Genomic DNA, 17,047 nt, shown 5'->3' with positions numbered 1-17,047 from the left:
CCGACGTGGGACTCGATCCCGGGTTCCCAGGATCGCGCCCTGAGCCAAAGGCAAGCGCTAAACCGCTGCGCCACCCAGGGATCCCCTGTTTGTTCAAACTTTAAGTGTGAGTATCTGCTAGTAAGTGTTTTGAATCCACCTTGTATGAGATATGTGTGTTAAATCACTTTGCAAATGAAAGTCACTATGTAATTGAAGACAGTTACTAAATCTAATTTTAAGTAATTACAGAAGTGATAATTCAAATTTCTCTCTCCCTCTGCCCTCAGTAGAGCCAGGAATAGGAAGGATGGGGGCTAAAGTTTACTTGTGATGAAACCTTTCTCTCTGGAGACATGGTACAAAACAAGAAGCATTATTGGAATTCTTTCTGACCCCAAGTTTCATATGTGACTCAGGAGTGGATAATGAGCTAAGCTGTTAGTTCTCTTTGTACTTATGGGAACTCTCCCATCTCTGAGCCTTAAAGTTGTGCTTAGTTCTAGGTGAAGGTGACCCCAAACTATTTTTCTTAGGGAAAAATAGCCTTTTAACGTCACTGCTGACCATTCATTATACTTTGGAAAGATACCAATGACCTCCTCTTAAAAGGTATAATATCCATTGCATTGTCAGATGCAGAAGTTATCTTTCCACTGTCATATTATTGATGCATGAATATGATGAGAAGAAAATGCTGATGAAAAATGTTGTTTAAGTTAAAGAAAAATCTATTTAAACTTCTCTCTACAGAAGTAAATTATAGGCTTTCAGGCTGACACAGAATCTGTCTATTTATCAGCTTAAACTATAATCCATATGGAAGATGGAAAAAGACCCTTGAGGACTTCAAGTGAAAGTCATCTTTCCATAAGATGATTTCTTAGAATCTTTTCATTAATGCTGTCCCTTAACATTACTAACGATTTTTCTTTCAGAAGTAGAATTTTTTAAAAGCCAAATGTTACTCTGAGAATCCATATGTATCTGCTGCTTTTAAATTATTGTCCTTGAAAAAATAAATAAATAAATAAATAAATAAATACTTGATGGGGGAAAAAAAATAAATTATTGTCCTTGAATATAGAACTGGATATAAATCTCCATAATTAGAATAAATGAATGCCATGTTATTAAATATGGCAGATTTTTAGGGCTGGAATTCTGGTAATGTTTTCAGCAATGTTTTATGAGATAATTCACTGACGTGGGTAATTCGTAGCTAGGTGGAGAAGGAATAGGAGAGTCGAAAGCCTGAGGGGTAATTGATGTGTTTGACTCCCCAGTCTATACAGGCAAGCTGTGACTTAGCTGGAAGTGGCACTGGACCCAGTGCTTTCCTTCTTATGCTCCAGACATATTCATGTGGAGAATGTGTCCATCCCTCTTTGCCTTCATGCCATTAGAGTCTAGTCTTGCAGAGCAAAGTATACAGATAAAAAATATTTTATCAGAATTTGATTCAGCATTACTGCAACTATAAAATGGAAGGTCAAACTCACTGATTGTGATGAAAGCAGATATAGTAATTATAATTATTTCAAGTGATTTTGTCTCAGAGGAGCATGTTTATGGTAGGTTAAATGTTGCAACAAGTAGAGGCATTGGCTTGATTTTGAAGATTCCATAAATGACCAATCTGATATGATTCATAAAGGAGCAGTATCATACGGTGAGGATGACTTTTCATTAAGGTGAAATGTTAAATGGATCAAGATTAAATATAATTAAGGAAACTGTCCTGCTAATTATCAGCAAGGAGGATCAGGAAGTAATATCCAGGACAAATCTGAAATTGAATGACTTCCTTTTTAAAGATTGAAAACAGATTGTATTACTGATTATCCATAAATAAAATAATATAGAGAGCAAAATTTTCAAAAGGTAGTTTGTTGGAAAAAGCAAGTGTGACAGCGTTATAAAAAGGAGCAGTTGAGATCTCTTCTGTAACCATTATACTAGTATCTTCCTTAAAATGAAGGTAGTTCTCAAATCAGAGATAGACGGAATGTTAAAGTAGTTGTCCTTTAAATGCTTACTGTTCAACAGAAAAAGAGAATTTAAAAGGTAATAGAGACTAGTTTGTGGAGAGCAGAAATCTTAAAGCACATGTAGGAGAAAGAGTTTATCTTCTTTGTTTATATGTTTTCTGGACTTTTCTGTTCTTGACGTAGGTAGTTACAAATTTAAGTCAGTTTTATTTGTGAGTACTTTTCACAAAGGGGATTTTTATTATATAAAATAGTAATGCAGAAAAATATTTGGAAGTAAGGTGTGAATTTCAGATAATAAGTTGTTTTCAATTAATTTTGTTATATGTATTTTAATAAATAAATGGATATTCTAAGGCAAATATGTTAACTTTCATCAATATATGCTTGTTTGATTCAGTGGTAATCTTCAGTAACCTCTGGTCTATCCAGCTCAGCATGTTGAGGACAGTTTTTTTTTTTTTTTTTAATGATTTTTTATGTTCTTCAAGATCTGTAGCACAGACTCTAGAGACTATTTACTATCCCTCTAAGACTAGGCATAAAGGTGGTATCCAGTAGATAGCTAGGAGACTGATTCATTAAGAAGAGACTAGTAGAATGCCTCCTTATCATGGTTTTCTCCACATTTGATTAGAATCACTTTAATATTCTCTATCCTTGGGAGAGAAGCAATATGAACATAATTTAGAAAATCATAAAATTTAGAATAGTTCTAATGTGATTTTTGGATTTTGTTTTTGCTTGAGAATAGACTACACAGATGTTGTAGATCCATGCCAACTATTTCTTTCAATTATTCCTTCATTATTTATTCATTCAGTTGATTATCAGCTATTTACTAGGTACCTCTATGTGCTAGGCATGCAACGAACATGTTCTTCAAGTAATGGGTGAATGCAGAACTGCCGCAGAAGAATGTGTGCTCTCTAGAATATTGATGAGGTATCTTAAGAGAACTAAAATTGTAGAGAAGTCTAACACTGGATTGCAGGAGCAAAAGGTAAAGAAATGGTGTCAAGGTAGGTATCTCATGGTCACAAAGCTCACCAACTCATAAAGGGAAGCTTGGTCCCTTTCCACATTTTAGTCATCACATTTTTCCAGCTTTCAGACCACCATACATAATTTATTTTGCCTGTAATGCTCATTTCCCTCTTCTCTCAACTCCATGTCATACTTAAATTCTCAATTTATGTTTCACATCTTCAGGGAGACTTTCTTTGGCCTCAGCCTAGAGTAGATTAGGTATTCCTGATATATGGGAATGTCATCATTTATTTCCTTTATCTTTTCAATTTTACTACAGTTAGCTTATTTCTAAATATTTGTTTGATACCTATTTTTCTTTCTTCACTCTCCTTTTTAAAAGGACTGTTTTAACTACAATAGTCCAGATTATGTTACAGTAACAATTCCAGTATCTCAAGGTAATTATACAACAAGGGTTTATTTCTTACTCATGCTTTGTTGTTAGTAAAGGTCAGCAGGGGGTTCAGCTTTACACTGTATTTCAGAGACTCAGAACAATTGAGGCAGACTCCACCATATATTATCGTGAATGTACTAGAACAAATGGATTTTTTTTGGAGAGGGAGTGAAATGTGAATGGGATTGAGGAATGTAGTTTTTGTGTCCTGAAGGAAGAAGAACCTGATTGATATTGGTAAGTGAAGGTAATTGTCTTTGAGTTGAAATCCTTAGAAGAAATAGTGGTAAGAAGGAAATGATTAGGACCAAAATTGAGAAAAAGATTTTAGTTACTTTCTTTAGTTTTGGTTGCATTATATCACAATTGCTAAAAGGATTTGGCCCTAGAATTGCTAATTCACTTTTAGTGGTTTTTGAGTGGTTGTTGGGAGTAGAAGAAGGTTAAAGGAAATTGAGAGGCATAATTCCTTTTCTTACAATTTATAGGAAATGCAGTGTGTAAATTTTAAACTGGTAGAGTGTTGCAGGGATTGTTTATGGAAATTTAGGTAAGGTGGGCAATAATAGACAGGTGCTTGTCTACAGACCATTATTGCTCCAAGTAATAACTACAGAGATAAACATTTAGATACTTTTGTAGACATTTGCCAGGGAATGTTACATCTATGAAATCTAATAATTTAAAAATATTTGGAAATTAAAATTATTAAAAATGCAATCGTATTTTGTCTTGCTTTTTATGTTATTTCATTTTTCTAGAAAATCATTGCTATTGTATTCTACAGACATTTCAGTCCATGATAGATTGGAAATTTAAAAAAAGAACAACAGACTGGTCCACTGCCACAGACCATTTGTGAAGCACTGCTTTGAACACTTCCTAAAAGAAATAGAGGAATGTGATCACTGGAAATTAGCATGTATTGCTATATTAAGATAGCAACTAATATCAGACCACATATATATATATACATATTTTTTTTTTAACAACTGACTAATCTAGTAATGTGGAGAAGCACATGTAGCATGGATTCTCAATGTTTGGGTTGCTTCAGGATTCCCTGGAGATATTCTAACTTAGCAGATCAAGGTTGGGGTTCAGAAACCTATGTTATTGAAAAGCACCTCAGGTGATTCCTAATGCCCATGGTCTGAAGATTGTAATTTGAGAAACATTGATCTAGAGGAGTATGGGCAGTTTTCCATACAGGTGGTTTATCACAGCTGAGCCTTATATAAGAATGGCTCATATGTGTGTTTCTGCTATTTGGCAAGAATCTGGATTGCAAAAATTAAATCTTGCTAATTCAGGAGGCAGCCTATAAAATTTGACCTTAAAAGCTTCCTGCTAAATGTACTTTAAAAAAATTAGTTCTGCCATCCAGTGTATTTCTCCTGGCTCTCTGCAATCAATAAATATTCTAAATGTAGGATTTTTATGAAAGTGAGACAGCCTACACAGAAAAATCCCTGTGGAGAACACTGATATGAAGAGTTGCCTGAAGAATAACACAGAGAATGAAAGAATTATTTAAAATATTATTTTAAAGGTCAAATGGACGAATACATACTACTTAACTATTTAAAAATTAGTATACTAATTTTAAGTTTTCTTTGGATGATTTATGATATTTAGTTATCTATTATTTATTCTGTAACATGGTTATGTTGTACAAAAAGTAAATGGGTTGGTGTCTTTTTTAAAACTATACTTCAAAGTAATGTATTTGATAATAGAAAAATAAGTCATGTATTTTGAAGATTTTAGGTCTTTTAGCTGACCTAGTGACACATGGCGGGGGTAGGTACTAAATTACTTAGAATTTATGTTATTAATCCCCTGTAAGGATGTTTGAACTAATCTCAAAAGAAAGTATCAGTCACCTTCTTACAACTTAGGCAGTATTAAGTAAGAATCATTGAATAAGATGAAAAGAATATGCTTTGTGCAAAAGAAAATCTTTTGAAAGAAATTCTGAAAAGTTATATAAAAAAGAATAGATTTCCTAGATAGCATAATTTCTTTCAATTTTATATATAAATGTGAAATCAAATAATCCTAAATCCAAGTTAATTTAAGTTTTTAGGGCTACTGTACGTGGGACTATTAACTATACCTTTTTTAGAAGTTGCTCTACTTTATGAATCACATTAGGTATAACACACTAGAATCAATCTCTTAAACATGGGAAAATTTTTTCCTTACATAAATGTGCTGCCTAAATTATGGTGACTCTTGAAGCATTACACATTTTTGACATGGAATCGCAAATGAAAATCTTTTTTTATAAAGATAGAGATTGATTGTTTATGTACATGAAATCAAAGAATCTTACAGACTGAGGAAATCACTCTACCTTACCTCTCTGTTCCTTATTAAATACATTTAAACATACCAACACAACTATTGGGGTGCCTGGGTGGGTCAGTTGGTTGAGTGGCTGACTCTTGATTTCTGCTCAGGTCATGATTTCGGGGTCCTGGAATTGAGCCCTACATGGACTCCATGCTCAGTAGGCGGTCTGCTTAGGATTCTCTCTCCCTCTCTCTCTGCCTCTTCCTGCTTCTTCCTCACTTGCACAATGCTCTCTCTAAAATAAATAAATAAATAAATAAATAAATAAATAAATAAATCTAAAAAATTTTTTAAATAGACTAGCACCACCACCAGGAGCCATGACTTGAGGCAGGAATCCATCTGTATTTTTTCAGGTTTAATCTACCTTTTGATCAGAAATTTTCCAAGATAAAGTTTTACTACTTTATATTAAGTCTACTCTCTTGTTATAAATTTCTAATTATTGAAAAGTCCTAAGGCCAAATTTTGCCTTCCTGTAGCTTTCCTTCTTACCCTTTGGGATGATACATGAATATGAACGTGTCCTTGAAACCACATTTTCAACTATTTGAAGACATCTCTCATTTTTCCCAAGTCTTTCCTCCAAGTAGAGCATCCCAATTATTTCAAGTATTTCTTAGATTACTGACTTTGCAGATGCACACTATGTATTTGCTTTCCTCCCGTTTTGGGTCATGTATTCATTGTGGACAAGGATAAGATCATTTTTAATCTATTCCCAGTCCCAGCATAATGTTTGGAACAGAGTAGACAATTAAAAACTCTTATCCAAAGTTCTACTAGAAGAATCAGTGGTTCATCACCACTGAGCTTTCTACATCCCCCCGCCATATTTCTTTTAAAAAATAGTTCCCAAAAGTAAGCATGATATCCCTATGGTTATCTGGTCAGTGCTGAATCCAGTAATTATTACTTTTCAGAAGTTGGATAATCTACATTTTAAACAATATTAGATATAGGTTTCTTTTCAGTATATCACTTTATGGGGTAATACTAAGATTTAGTTAGACTAAAATCTTAGTTAAATATAGTAAGATTGTTTTTTGGTTAACTAATTAGCCATTGTCTCCCAATCTATATGTATGCAGGTGACTTTATCTAAAACTAGGACCTTAAATGTTTCCTGTTATTTACTTTTTTGTAGAAAATTTTAATTCTGTCATCAAATTTATTTTTCCTGACAGTGCTGTGAATAAATATGGTAAACTTGCTTTTAATATAGCCTCCAAAATTAAAGGGCCATTTTCAATAGATCACTAAAACCTTACTGCACATTTTCATCAATCTATTAATCAACATTTTTTAGTGATAATGATCATTCCACCTACCTATGCTATTAATAACCAGATAGTTCTTTTGTTCTGCACAGGTATTTCAGGGGAGACTTATCAAAAGATATGTTAAAAAAGGGTTTACTCTTTTAAAAAGTGATATTATGAATCATTTGTCTTGTAATACTGTCAAAAAAGGGAGACTGGGATATTATAACTAAGGAACTTCTCTTGGTGACTCTGGGCTAGTTTCTGGAAATAACTGCTTTCTAAGTATCCATACATTATTCTAGAATTCTTCTTGTGATCCATGTCATCAATATATTTTTTTGGATGATTTTCATTTCTTTTTTTGAAGTCAATGGCAGTATTGGTCCTTTTTGGAATTTCTTATATAAGCTAGATTCCATCCTCATTAACCTACATCCCTTTTCTCCACCCCCCAGATTCCAGAATGGAAGGATTTCTAAATCTCGTCAGTATTTTCAATATAGTTAAATGTGAGTCATGAAGTTGCCAACAAGGAAAGGCTAGAATTTACCAGATATTATGCATTTAGGAAAAAAATAACCTTATCCTAGATACCATTATACTTGAAGTTCTTTATACCTTCCCTATTTTGTCATCTATGCAGTTTTGAAACCCACCACTTTGATATGGCTAGGTACTCTGTAGGTCACATGCCTAATGATGTTGTTTTTTTGACTCTTTTTTCCTAATCATATTTGTTGGTTCCCAATTGTATTTATGCTCTTAGGTCCATGGATTTCTCTATAGGTATTTTTTTTTCTTTGTCTTTCCTCTTCAGTGGTATCTGTGTTACAGATCCATCGCTTTTTCTAGGCATATGTCCTCTCTCCCCTGATTTTTCACTGCTATCCACGAGATCAACTTACTTATTTAGGTTACATTTAAAAATTTAATTTGTAAGACACCCATATTCCTAAGTGTTCTAGATATAAACCATAAGCAAACCTATCAAACCTTGGTTTTATTACCAAACTCTTTCCCTGTGAATTATTTAACATTATTATTTTATTGTCAAACTTCTTTTCACTGTTTGTACTGTCAGTTCAGTCTTTTGATCTGGGCATTTTCTCCCCTCCCTTAGATCTTAAAAACTTTCATTATCTTAGCAAAAAAGAGTCATTACAGACTTTTTTAGATTTCCAACCTTTCTCAGTAGTTCATGATGTAGGATCATAAACCTTAGTCTGGAAAACCAAAGCCTCATCATCATCTTTTACGTAGTTAGGTGTTTACTTTATGTGTTTTTTTTTAAATTTTACTTCTATAGTCATACTTTTACTGGTAGAAACATAAAATCTCTAGATATGCCTGCATATCTGTAGTAATTATCAATTTCTGTCTAGTAAGTTATCCCTATATTTGGTGGCTTAAAAGAACAAGCATTTATTACCTCACAGTTTCTGGGAGATAGTAAATTATGCTGTGATCACTTATAAATAAATTATTTATAAATAATTATTCCTTTGAGATTCATAGGAATCAGGTAGCAACTTAGCTGGGTCGTTCTGCATTAGGAGGTTGCAGCCAAGCTGTGGAGTGGGATGCAGTTATCCCAAGGTTCTGCTAGGGCTCCACGGTCACTTTGAAACCAGCTCTTGTGGTTGTTGGGAAGCGGTGCTCCTTGCTAGTTTTTATTTGGAGACTTTAAGAGGATATCTATATATCTATATATTTAGGTTGAAGGAGACAGAAGTAAGATATCTATAGATAAATAGATATATAGAGAGATAAAGGACGAGAGAGAGAGAGAGGTAAAAGGAGAGAAAAAGAAGAAAGAGAGAGGAGAACACAGGGAGAGAGTGTTCAAGGTGGAAGCAGCAGTTGTCTATAACTAAACAGAAGTGACATACCATTATTTCTGTCACGTGCTATGGTCACACAGCCCATCCCTGGCACAGAGTGGGAAGGGACTGCACAGGGTGTGTGAAGCAGGAGATGCAGATCACTGGGACCACTTCCAAGAATAGCTAGTACAATGGTTTTCAGTTGCTCAACCAAGCCTTCCCATGGAAGCATTCTAGGTTTCTTCTAAAGAATTAGTAATTTCCATGGAAATTAATTAAGCAGTGATAGTTGACTGAGAATATGAGCCTTTTGGGGCCCTCTGGTTAATTTTAGGTAAATTATCATTAAATTAGCATATTTGGATTAATTTCATATGTTTCAAATGATGATCCAAACCAGCACCATATTTGGAAATTATTTCATTTTACAGTTTTCAAAGAATCAGCAGAATGAATGCACTTGTTAAATACAGAGAATGGCCACTTAGAAGATGCACTCTTATATAGGGGGTCCTTACTGCACTTAATTCTAGTTCAGAAATTTAACTGTATGCAAGTATGTAATGGTGGTTTCCGTTACAGTGGAATTAGATAGTACTGTGTAAGGATAAAGGGAATATGGAGGAGCAAAGACTATGAATTTCATTTTAGTTTTTCAAATTGTTCAAAGCAGTGTCCTCCGCAGGGGATTTGAGATAATAAGATGCTATATTTACCTTCGAGGAGCTTATAGTAGCTAGCATTGGAACAGACGTGGACTTTGGGCATCATTTCATTTTCCTTTACCTTCCAGCTTTGGGATGGATATCCTGTCTGTCAGTTAGAGATGATGTGAAAACTAGTGAGATGATTCTTGTCGTGTTGTGATCTATTAAAAATGTGTTATATAAATGCCTTATTAAAATGTAAAGAACCTGTCATAGGCACCATAATGATCAGATGCCATTACACAAAATGTGTATCTTTCCCACTGTAGTATAAGCATGAACATTTCTATGCTTTCTATGAGGCTTTTCTCACAAATATAAAACTCAGTGGTAAAATGGAAGTAATTTGGTAATTGATGCAAAATAAAGTAAAACCCTTTCCTCTAGTTATTTGGCAAATGAAATCATTCTAAGTTTCTTCTAGGGGAATTAGTATTTCAGGCAAAAGTGAGTTTTGGCTTGCAGAGCCTTATATAACATTTTTAAATATTTAAAATAATTTGGAGTAAAATGCCACTACCCATTTGAGAAATAGAACAAGGAGATTAAAGGCACTTTTTGGCAACAGTAATACTGTGAAAGAATAAAGAATCCAGGTTAGTATTTTTGTATTATATTGTAGCCCTACTAAACTGTCTACTTTCAAACCAAATCTTAGAGTTGTATGGGGATAAGCCTCACCCCAAAATGGACTCTGTGGTTTTAAAAATACGATCTTTCTTTTGAGGGTCTTTCATATGGTATCTGGCTAGATGCAAAAGGCAAGCCATGCAAAAATATATACATCAATCCAAAATGATACACATCTGACAGGTTTGAATTAGCATTAAAGGAAAAAATTAAATTTAGCTACAATAGAGCTTACTAAGAAAAAATTTGATTTATTATTTTCCTCCCCTGGGATGCCAAGTTGGAATACATAGTATAGTCAGGCCACTGGATTTTTGTTGTGTTAAATTTAACCCGAGAACCTGAATTGCAGGATCTTTATTGTCTTGACAGTTGACCTGATTAATTCACAAATGCTTATTATTCATAATACAAGAAAATAAGAGATAATCAGCTTGTAAAAATTTCTTCTTGCAGTGCTGTATCTTTGAATTCTGAATTCTCAAAGAGTAATTTTTAAGGTGTCTCCTGGCATTTTGTTATTTGCAAATTATGGCTGTATTACTTTAAGAAAATTCAATATCTAAAGATCACTATTTACCAAATACATGGAGGAGAGAAAATTGTTACTATTTGTACTATAAAAATATTCTGTTTTACAAAATGATGCACTGCATGATTCCTATAAATAGGGAGCTTCTCTAGTGCATTTAAGAATGTGAATTGAGGGATCCCTGGGTGGCGCAGCGGTTTGGCGCCTGCCTTTGGACCAGGGCGCGATCCTGGAGACCCGGGATCGAATCCCACGTCAGGCTCCCGGTGCATGGAGCCTGCTTCTCCCTGTGCCTGTGTCTCTGCCTCTCTCTCTCTGTATGACTATCATAAAAAAAAAAAAAAAAAAAAAGAATGTGAATTGAATAACAGAAATGTGATATATGCAGAACTTTCTAGTCACACATTTATTGTGGAACAGAAACAGATTTTTTCCCCCAAAGTTAGACTGTTTCTGATCAATTTTGTTTAGAATGAATTTAAACCATTTGATAAAATCTCAATCCATCTTTGGGAATCTGTTTTCTTCACCAGAAATCTTACTGTAGCTTTCACCAATCAGTGTGATCAAATTTAGCTTTCAGTTCATCTAGGGCTTACTGAATCTTTCTGAATCATATCAGTCAGGATGCTAAATGAGGATATAGAACATCTATGATCTTCTAATGCATCAGTTGCCATGGAAGCTGCTCTTCTGGCCTGATTTGATCAATTTTTTTTTTTCAACCAAGTAATTTGATAATTCTTTCCAAAGGGAAAATGTCATAATGTTCTTGTTACCAAATTGAAAGAATCAAATTGTTTCTTTTAATTCATAATGGTCTCCTCCTAATAACTATGATATTTTGGTCATTTTATTACATTCAGCAGGTACAAAGACTTGAGTTTATGTATTTTAAAGTGTGTCACTGAAAGTCTTAATTTTTAATTTACTTTTGTTATACTTATCAAAAAGATTATCTAAAAATTCCTGACCTTTTTAGTATAAACACAGCGATGTTTTCCTTGAGAAAGAGGGGCTAATAGCATCACAGTTAATGAGACATTTAGGTAAAAGTACTCACTGCCAACCACCACCATCATCAAAAATATCCATTAAATGCTGCGTTTGAACATTAGGCTTATCTAGAAGATTCTCTATTCAGAATTTTTTTTACCACCTGGTGCTGATAATCTGCTTCCTGAAATGAAATAGAACAGGAATAAAAATATGCTTTGCTATGAAATGTTATGTGCAAGGAGGGACTTTTTCAGTTTCTTTAAACCAATCTCAAACTCTAGGCAATGCTTTAATTTTATGATAATAGACATAAGATTGAGTGTGCATTTGCATACTTAACTTTAATGCTGCATGAAAAATAGGGGCATCGTGAAATTAATTAGGACATTTACTTTCAGCCAGGAGAAGGAAAACAAGTTATTATCTAGCAATTGCCAGCTGTCCTTTAGGTGGCAGTATGTAGCAAGGAGAGGCTGGCTTTGATAGTTGCTGTGTAGGCTTAGGACAAAAAAGTAAAAAGAAAAAAAAAATCAGTTTCTTGTCAGAAATGTCTTCTTGCATCTCCTGCATTTGGTTTCTTTTTCTAATGCCCATCTCTGGTTTGAATCTCTGAACATACATGCCCTATATCACTGAAATCATTACCGTGCATTTTCTTTGGTTCAGAAATAGTATCTGTTCTTTAATATGTACCTCCAAGTACCCAGTGTAGTGTTATGAGCCCTGTGGGTGTTAAGGAATATTTTTGGACTCACTGACTGTCAATACTGAGTTGGAAGTAAACATCTCAACTATTCTATCACTTTATGTTTTTCAAAATCGGAGCACAGAAGTTATCTAAAGAGTGTTGGCCAAGATATGAAGAACAAATATATAGACATACTGTCTAAAAAATATTCAGAAATTGGTATTTTCTGAATTCTAGAGAAAAAGCACTGTGAGTTTTTCTCTCTGATGGATATGCTATTCCATCTGGTTGTGTTGGGGATTAGGCTTTGCCAGATCTGTCTAAATGCTTTGTCATAAATTCAAATATGAAGCCATGTTTATCCTTTTTCATTATAACCATATATCCATGCTGTACCCACTTTATCCTTATGTGAATATAATTTTTATAGTGAAAATACAAATATAGAATAAGTCCCTAAGAATTTTTTCTGATCTTCTTTTCTCTTATCCAAAATAAGAACTATTGGATATTTGGAAATAATGCATGTCTCTAATTACCAATGTCTTATAAAAGAGGCAGTAAAGGAATTGGAGCAGTCCAAACATTGCAGCTCCAAATCTTGATCAGAGACTTTATTACTTTTTACGTAATTATATTCTGTCCATGTCTGATTCAATTAGAAATCTTTCCAACAAAGCAGGTTACAGCATCTGGAGCTTTTGATCTTCTTTAAGCCTCTGATGTAATCGGGCAAATGATCACTTCAAAAAGAGAACACAAACCCTCAAAACCTATTTCCCAGTTTCAAAGGATACTTTTAACCCTCTGTGCTTCCTGCAGCTGTCACCCTAAGTCAACAGCTGGGTTTAGTGGCAAGTGGAAAGCTTAACTGTTGCAGAACATTTGAGCAATCTTCTGATGCTGTGTTTGTCAACAGTGGCTTATTTCTTTTGCCTACTGTTTAAAAGGGCATTGAGATTCAGCTCATTAATTTAGTTTATTAAAAAAAAAAAGGCCAAACTCTTGCGAAGGAACTATTTAAGATAACCTTTCCCAGCTATTTGACGTCTATAGTCCTGCTAAGTTGCAAGGGGTTTTCTCTGTCTCCCTGGTCTTTTCAGTGTTTTCAGATTCATAGAAACAAGCTTTTTCCTTGACCCTAATTTGCTGCTTTCTCCCTTGAAGATGTAATGCCCTTCTACTGAGTCTCTTGTGTTTTATCAGATGTCACTTGTTTTTATGCTCTTTATGCTTTATGTATTTTGTGCTTTTGTCCTTTTCAAACTACTGCGGATGACTGTGGGTTTCAGTTCCCTGACACAACTGTCCTAGTCCTTTGTAAACTTCCTCTTGTGGATAGAACACAGATCAGCTGCTGTTTAATAAAGCAGGCATCTCATTTCATTCCTTTCACATCCATCAAAATGTCTTTTCCTAGAACTGGCATTCTTCCACTATTATTTGGTTAACTTGCCACATACAAGTGATTTTTCATTTCTTGATTGGGGAAAGAAACTCTTTGTCCAGTTGTTGAGTACCAGCTTTCCTCCTAGATACCAAGAGCTTGCTGCTCTGCCATTTTAATACCTATCCAGCCTCTACCACCTTGAAGCTACTGGCTTTTGTGGAAGTTAGTGATATTTGGAGAAAAATGTCACATATTTAAGCTCACCTGGAGTTAAAAAAAAAAAAGAAGTTACATAGTCTAAATCAATGTACTGCTAAAATTAATCACACTGATGGCAATTCTGAATGTTTATGTGTATATATTTTTCTTTATTTATAAGAATTTCACATTATAGACTCCCATTTATTTCCCTCCTCCTACTAGAAATACAGTGACAGAGGAGGGAATAAAAGTCTCCTGATTCCAAGCCTGCTGCATCCAGCACTTTGAAGCTGCTAGCTTCTATGGAAGTTAGTGATATTTGGAAGAAAATGTCACCATTAAAGCATGCTATAGCTTCTACTGGACCAAAGGGATTCTGTGTCTACCATCAGAATGCAATGCAGTGATGTGTTTTTGAAAAGTCATAAGGAACTGTAACTGCTAAAAAAAAAAAAAAGAAGAAGGCAATTTTATTTGATTACCCCAAGAGCCTATTAACTGATTAGAAAGAGTTCTTAATAATATAGGAGGCCTGAGACTTCCCATGAACTTCCCCAACTGTACAAATCCATTTGGGAGTCTTATTAAAATACTGTTAAATATATAAAATAAGAATATTTAACATTTTCGCACAAGATCTACTGAAAGTACTTTTTCTGAGGAGGTCAACATTGTGTTAAAAAAAACATGTATTAAATTTTTTTTTCACTAATTAAAATACATGTTCATAAAGTGAAAATTTAGGATACGCAAGATGCAAAACCAAATTGTCTATAATTCTATCACTTTAGTTTAATTGTTTTTCAGAGTTTTAACTAAACACACATACAAAATTTTACAAAAGTGGGTTTACAGGCCTCTCAAGGGAACCTCAACAAATTGCACTATTTTTCCACATTGAAAAAGTTGAAGGAAAAAACCCTCAAAGTACTATCAAGGCCAAAAATCGCTTAATACTAACAGAGGTTGGAGCAGGTAACTTTATGTCTGTTAGCAAAGTAGGCTTGCTAATAGGAAATTCCAGGATTATGCAGATTTCCCCATCTAGCCCCATGTTGTTTGGAACTGGGGCTTGCCCATGAAAGAATCCTTCCCAGGTAAAATAGCATGGGAGAGAGGAGACTTTGCCTTCTCTGCAGGAAAGGTCCTTCTCAAGAGGAAGAGAGTGGAGCTAAGCAGAGCATGTGCCGGCAGTCTTTCCACATTTGCCAACTAGTTAACTCACAGGGCCAAGAGAATATGCATTACACAAATTAGTTTCCCTTAACTGGAATTACACATCAAATATGGAGAAGTATTTCCCATCAACAGCGTCACACAATACCTGTTGGTTGATATTTTGTTCCCACTAACCTCCCATTTAACCAGGAAACTTGGTTTTTCTCTAGGTTCTGGGTGAACCCACTACATGTACGTTGAAATGAAATGATTTTGGGGAAAACTCTGAAGCATTCTGTAACATCCAGGAAACCATGAAGACACTTTTGCCTGGGATGTGTGTGTGTGTGTGTGTGTGTGTGTGTGTGTGTGTGTGTGTGTGATGGAATATTATTCGGGCATAAAAAGAAGGAAATCTTGCTATTTGAAACAAAATGAACAAAACTAGATCATTAAGCTAAGTGCAAATGTGCAAAGAACCCTTAATAACTCAGCAACAAGAAAACAAACAACTCAATTAAAAAATTGGCCAAAGATGTTAACAGATCCGTTGCCAAAGAAGATAGATAGATGACAAATATGCATATGAAAAGATGTTCCACATCTTATGTCTTCAGGGAAGTGTAAATAAAAACAGTAATGATATACCACTTATTTCACGCATATTAGAATGGCTAAATCTGGAACACTGACAACAGCAAATATGGAGGTGAGGATATGGAGCAAGGGAAACTCATTCATTGCTTGTTAGTGATACAAAATGGTACAGCCACTTTGGAAGACGGGTTTTGCGGTTTCTCACAAAACTAAGCATATTCTTACCAAACAATCCAGTAATCATACTTCTTGGTATTTATCCAAAGTAGCTGAAAACTTCTGTATACTCAAAAACTTGTACACATATGCTTCCAGCAGCTTTATTCATAATTGCCAAAATTTGGAAGCAACTAAGATGACCTTCAGTAAGTGAATGGATAAATAAACTGTGGTCCATCCAGACAATGGAATATCATTCAGCACTAAAAGGACATGAGCTGCCAAGCCATGATAAGACCTAGAAGAACCTTAAATGCATATTACTGAGAAAAATCAATCTAAAAAGGCTACATATACAGTATGATTTCAACTATATGCTATTCTAGAGAAGGCAAAACTATTGAGACAGTAAAAAAAATATCAGTGGTTGTCAGGAGTTATAGAGGAGGGAAAGATGAATAAGCAGTATTTTTAGGACAGTGAAATTACTGAGTATAGTACTATAATGGTTGATATGTGTTGTTATAAATTTGTCCAAACCCATAGCATGTACAACACCAAGAGTGAACCCTAGTGCAGACGATGGAGGCTAAGTGATCACGTGTCAATTTAGATTCGTCTATTTTAACAGATGTACCACTCTGGTGGGGGACTGTTTATAATGGGGGTGGCTGTGCATGTGCAGGGGCCAGGATTTATGGGAAACCTCTGTACCTTCTGCTCAGTTTTGCTATGAACCTAAAACGACTCTAAAAAATAAAGTCTACATAATTCTTTGCTAAATTGGGTTATCTAAACTCTAAATATTCAAAGTAGAAATATATCAGTATTGGCTTAAATAATTGGAAAGGACTTAATGAAGGAAGATGGACATTTTTGATGCCTGAAGGGGGGATACAACTTGATTGCAGGTCAAAAGGGGAATAGTATTAAAAAAGTGTAGTAGTATCTGGAGTTCAGAGAACTTAATTATGTTTATTCTTAGAGAGACACATCTCAGATTAGGACACCAATATGATCCTTGGCTTTCTTTTTAAAGTGGCTTTGGAGGGATGCCTGGGTGGCTCAGGCGTTGAGCGTGTCTGCCTTTGGCTCAGGGCGTGATTCCGGGGTCCTGGGATTGAGTTTGCAATTGGGCTCC

The 17,047-nt window shown here is 34.7% G+C and overlaps 1 pseudogene; it reads left to right on the top strand.

Moving 5' to 3' along the window:
* Positions 1-2,903: 2,903 nt before the first annotated feature.
* The window catches only part of LOC121498492, a 239,195-nt pseudogene continuing 225,051 nt past the window's right edge, over positions 2,904-17,047 (top strand).

Source organism: Vulpes lagopus, chromosome 9 (assembly GCF_018345385.1).
Source record: "Vulpes lagopus strain Blue_001 chromosome 9, ASM1834538v1, whole genome shotgun sequence".
Taxonomy (NCBI): Eukaryota; Metazoa; Chordata; class Mammalia; order Carnivora; family Canidae; genus Vulpes; species Vulpes lagopus.
Note: the sequence above shows the minus strand (reverse complement) of the source record. Positions and strands in the feature narration are given on the sequence as shown.